This window comes from Blastomyces gilchristii (assembly GCF_000003855.2).
Source record: "Blastomyces gilchristii SLH14081 genomic scaffold supercont1.16, whole genome shotgun sequence".
Classification (NCBI taxonomy): Eukaryota; Fungi; Ascomycota; class Eurotiomycetes; order Onygenales; family Ajellomycetaceae; genus Blastomyces; species Blastomyces gilchristii.
In genome coordinates this window covers 809,311-815,216 of record NW_003101667.1, presented here as the reverse complement: position 1 = coordinate 815,216, position 5,906 = coordinate 809,311, and positions in this window count along the sequence as shown.

Below are 5,906 nucleotides of genomic sequence, written 5' to 3'. Positions count from 1 at the left end.
AGAGCATTCAAATCATCTCCTATTAAAGCAATGCAAATTGAAGCTTCAATTCTCCCTTCTGCTATTAGATTTGAAAAGGCCTGTATGAACTATGCTCTGAGAGTTATAAAGATGAGCTCAAATCATATAATCAGAGAAAGAGTCTCTTCTTCATTTTCATCAATTAACTCTGGAAATGAACTGGATTGAAATAGATTTCTTGATTGAAATGAAAATAATTCTTCAAAGAAAATGCCTTCTCAACTGTACAGACTATGCTCACTGATTAAAAATCAATTTTCTTCTTTAAATGTTGAAAAAGTTGATCATGAGAAGTTATCTCCCTGAAGAGAAAAGCTTGAATCTCTTATAGACTTACAAATAAGTGAACTATCAAAAGAGAAAGAATATGAACAGCATTTGAAGAGAATTTCTACAATCAATATAAAAGACTCTATTCTGGTTTATTCAGATGGCTCAAAAAATGAGAACTTGAATAGATTAGGCGCAGGCATTGCTTATACTGAAGATAATATCAATTTTATCTCAGATTTCTGGAATTTAGACTGTGAATTTGAAGTCTTTGATGCTGAACTATTTACAATAGTGAAAGCTTTCAAACTCATTGAAATAAAATCTCATAAAAGAGGAAATAGTTTGAAAGAGGCATGAATATTCTCTGATAGTCAAGCTGCTTTAAAAAGACTTAGAAATAGTCAGATTCATAATGATCAAATGAATCTTGAACTGATCTTAAACTCTGTTTTGAAAATTTAAAAGAGAAGAATATCAAAGCTAATAATTCATCTGCACTAAGCTCCTGCTTATATAAATATTCATGACAATGAATTGGCTGATTCAGCTGTAAAAAAGGGTTCAGAATTAAGCAGATCTATTCAAAAAATTGTGTCCTGGTCTTTTATAAAGAGAAAAATAAAAGAATCTTGTTTAGACAAGTGAAATGAAAGCTGGCAGAAACAAAAGAAGAGTATACATTATTCAAGATTTGAAACAAAACTCAAGTGGAAATCTTGTTCAATTAAATGTAAAAAGAAAATATTCTTATCTATAATACAGCTGAAACTTGAACATGGCTATTTCAAATCTTATATGCAAAGATTTGATGATAGATTTGAGTCAATAGAATGCTCATTCTGCAATGCAAATAAGAACTCTGAGTATATTGTAATGCACTGTGTATTATATAATAGTCTCAGAGTCAGATTGAAAGAGAAGTATGATCTAAATCAATTAAATATGAGATTCTTATTCTCAACTGAGACAGGAATTAAATACTTAATAGACTTTCTATCAGAAACTCAAGCAGCTACAAGAAAATGGCTAAATTCAGAAATATCTGAATATGAAGAGGAGGAAATCAATCAGATATAGTCTGTTAAAACAGCTATATACTATCTTTTAATAATTTGTTTTGTTACAGTCTCTCTTTACTTTATCTTTTCCTTTCAATTCCTTTCTATCTATCTATTTAATATGTCTATCTTTAAGACTGTGTTCTCTTTTCTTTTGTCATGATATTGTCAAATGGTTTCAAAGTATCAGAAGATGTTAAAATACTGCAATTTGTAAACAGTTTTTGTATTCTGGGCTGGAATTTTCTGATTTTGCATATCTGAAATTGATGAATGTATAATAGTTAACTTTACAGATATAGGAAAAACCCTGAGAACTAAAAGTTCTCAGGTAGATGTCATAGTCTCTGACTGCATACATCTATAATTGAAGAATAATAATAATAAAGATAAAAAAAAGATCTTAGAAATAGTTTTTTACTTCTCTTGAAAAAGTAAGGTGTTTTTCTCTGAGTTTTATATAATATTCTTACAAAGAATTAAAAACAGAGTTATTTTCTATCATAATTTCACATTCTTTTAAGTAAGAATTACTTTTTCAGTGACTGAAGAGCTTTCATTAATACTTAATTCTTTTTTACACTCTTTATTAACTGATTTAAGTTGCACACTTGTTGTGTGAGAAGAATTGAATAATTTAAAATAAAATTGAATAGTTTTAATCAATTTCTCTGTAAAAAATTGACTTATTTTTTATGAGTTTTTCTCTCAAAAACTGTTATATTATCTGATTTATTATCAATTAATATCATACTTTTTCTCACTGTATCTCAAGAAAGAGATTGTAAAGATTTTATTAATTTATCTTAAAAATCAATTTTAGTTTATTAGATTCTCTTCAAAATTCTAATCTAGTTACTGAACTAGTGTGAAAAAAATCAGATATTTTATACATAAAAGTCTTTTATTCTTCTTTTGAAGCAGTCTAATCAACTTTTCAATTGAAAATAGACTTAGAAATCTCTTAATTGAAACAGTCTGATCAACTTTTTAATTTAAAAGAGTTCAATAAATCTCTCAATTAAAACAGTCTGATCAACTTTTCATTGAGTGAGAATAATGAGTTCAAAAATACACTCAGTTAATGTGAAAAAAGATGCTTTCTCAAATACTATTTCTCAGATTGAAATTCTGAAAAGAAGAAAGAAAGAAGAAATAGAGAAATAACAAGTTCTTAAAATACAGAAACTTGAAAAAGTAAGTAAAATTCTTGAAAAGCAGTGTCTGAGTAAGATGAATGAAGAAGTTCTGTTAATCCTTTATACTCAGACTAGACAACTACAGGAGATAATCAAGTTCAAACTTGAGATTTCAAACACAGTTTAAAAAGTATTGAAAATTTCTAGTATAATCACTGACTCTTCATTTTACTCTTCTTCTTTTTCTACTTCTTCTTCTTCTTCTTTAAATTAGAAGAAAATATATGCTCAAGCAGCTGAATCTACTATCTCTAAATCTGCTATCTCAAAATCTGCTTAAAATTCTGAGAAAACTAAGCAGAATGCTGCTCATACTTCTATTTATAAAAAAGTAGAGAAAAAAATATAAAATGAGATAAACTTTCAAATCTTCAGAAATAGAAGACTTATTCTCAAAGTCTCAAATCAGAATATCTTACAGAGAAATAAGCTAAATTTAAATCTCATTTTCAGAATTAGAAATGAAATTAATCAGCAGTTTTTTTCTCAGTTAATAACTGATATTAAAGTTTAAAAATCAGTTATAGCTTTAATTGAGTTATTCTTCTTTAAAAATTCCATTATTCTGACTACAATTTCTGAATTCAGTGTGAAATTTCTTATTCAGAATGAGAATCTCTGAAAATCAGTAGTAGAATCTTTATTAAATATAACAATTCTATCTAAGAGAGATGAAAAGTGAGACAAATTCATTCTTTATAATATTTCAGTTGAAATTTTTGACTGTGAAGAAGAAATACTACTGCTTAAAAATGAATTAGAAGAATATAATTCTATTCAACTAAGAAAAGAGGCTGTATAGCTAAATTCAATTAAGTTCAGATAAAGTAGAAGAAATGTCTCTGTTCTAGTATATATAAAGATACTTGAATAATCAAAGATCTCTGAAGTAAGAGTAACAGGTTTGAAAATAAGATTTTATAAATTTAAAGACTCAAGAATGAATCTCAAAGCTCAAACACAGTGTTCAAACTGTCAAAGATATGAATACTTTGTAATCTCTTATTTTAGAGATTCAAAATGCGCATTCTGTGCTAGAGATCACAAAACTAGTGAGCATAAATGTGAAACATGCTTAAAAAGAGATGAAATATGTCAATATACTCTGCTTAATGCTTCAATTGTAAAGAAAAACATGCATCTAACTCAAAAGAATGTGTATTTGCTTCAAGAACTCAGAAGAACTGAAGAAAAGATGAAGCTTAAAGTGAATCTAAAACTGAAGAGAAAAGTCAAGCTAGTAAATCTGCAACTGCAAGTTTAAAAAGAAGAAACTCTCAACTATCTAAGTCTTCAAACTCTAATTCTTCAGCTAAATATAAATAAAATTTAAATTCTCAAACTTCTGTTAAGATTAGAGAATTGAGAAATGACTCTGATGATAAACTAGATAGAATATAAGCAGTTAAGATTTCTGCTTTTTAAAATAGTTATAATCTATTATCTGATAATAGTGATTAGATTCTACTCTATCTCTACTCTCTTTTAGTATAAATATACAATAAAAATAACAAAAAAAGTTTAAAAACTCTTTAGAAATCACATTTATTCAAAACAATGTGAATAGAAACTCAAATTATATTTATTCTTGTCTTTAAATTGTATTTGAATAAAAAGTTGATTTTATACTTCTTCAGAAACTGAATTTTGATCACATCATCCCAACCGCTCCACCACGAACTCGCTCGATTTTTCGAATAAGAACCCGCCGATAGATCCATCGAAAAGCCCTCGATCATACGAGCATTTTGACCCCATCGCCGACCGCATACCCCGTGTGGTGGTGGAGTTATCCAGCCAAACGTGAACCGGACGTTGTTCGAAGCTCCTGTGTGGGATTATCCCCCGTTCTCCCCTACCACACCACAACCCCGGGCCAGAGTGCCATACAAATTGTAAGGTGAAGTGACCTAGCCATATGCATCAATCTTCTCGATTTTGGAAGATCCCCGACCTGTAGTTGTGGAGATATCCGAGGAGCGACCTCCGCGAAAACCCTGTCCATCTTTGATGTTCCAAAACACCATCGCCAAGTCTCACCCTCGTACCGTCCTTCCCAATCTGGCCCATCCCCGGCAGAAAAATACAAAAAGATACCTCAGCGATAATATCAAGCGCATAATCAACAGACTCTTCTGAAGTGCAACCTCCACGGTCCGCCGCCAGTGTATCTAGACTTCAACACCAAGTCTCACCCCTGTACTACCCCTCTCAATCTGGCCCATCCCCAGCAGAACGATACAAAAAGATACCTCGGCAACAGCATTCAATACATAATCAGTGGACAACAAGTCAACAGCACATCAACAACTATAAAATCAGTATACCCCAAGGTCTGACTGAGCCTTTGATCCCTGCACAGTGAGATGTATTAAATCTAGTTTTAATATCTCAATATTCAATAGATTCTGCAAGGGATTGAGAACAGCAACACTAGATTTCTATTGAATTTGAGAATTAACTCTATATTGATATAATCATTGACAAAGTCTTCTATTTTGAGATATAAATAACCAGTTCCTCTACATCCCGCTGGCAATATTTATATTATCATATAGAAACAGACTTATATTCTCTATAATATCAAGACTCTGAAGAGGGAAAGTCTTGATAGAAGATATACAGTAGTGCATATCTTAGCAGTTTCTATCTCATTCTTCTGCAGCAGTTAATGCAAAAAAAAGATCTTAGAAATAGTTTTTTACTTCTCTTGAAAAAGTAAGGTGTTTTTCTCTGGGTTTTATACAATATTCTTACAAAGAATTAAAAACAGAGTTGTTTTCTGTCATAATTTCATATTCTTTTAAGTAAGAATTACTTTTTCAGTGGCTGAAGAGCTTTCATTAATACTTAATTCTTTTTTACACTCTTTATTAACTGATTTGAGTTGCACACTTGTTGTGTGAGGAGAATTGAATGATTTAGAATAAAATTGAATAGTTTTAATCAATTTCTCTGCAAAAAATTAATTTATTTTTTGTCAGTTTTTCTCTCAAAAACTGTCATATTATCTGATTTATTATCAATTGATATCATACTTTTTCTCACTGTATTCCAAGAAAGAGATTGTAAAGATTTTATTGATTTATCTTAAAAATCAATTTTAGTTTATTAGATTCTCTTCAAAAATCTAACCTAGTTACTGAACTAGTGTGAAAAAAATCAGGTGTTTTATACACAAAAGTCTTTTATTCTTCTTTTAAAACAGTCTGATCAACTTTTCAATTGAAAACAGACTTAGAAATATCTCAATTGAAACAGTCTGATCAACTTTTCATTGAGTGAAAACAATGAGTTCAAAAATACACTCAGTTGATGTGGAAAAAGATGCTTTCTCAAATACTATTTCTGAGAT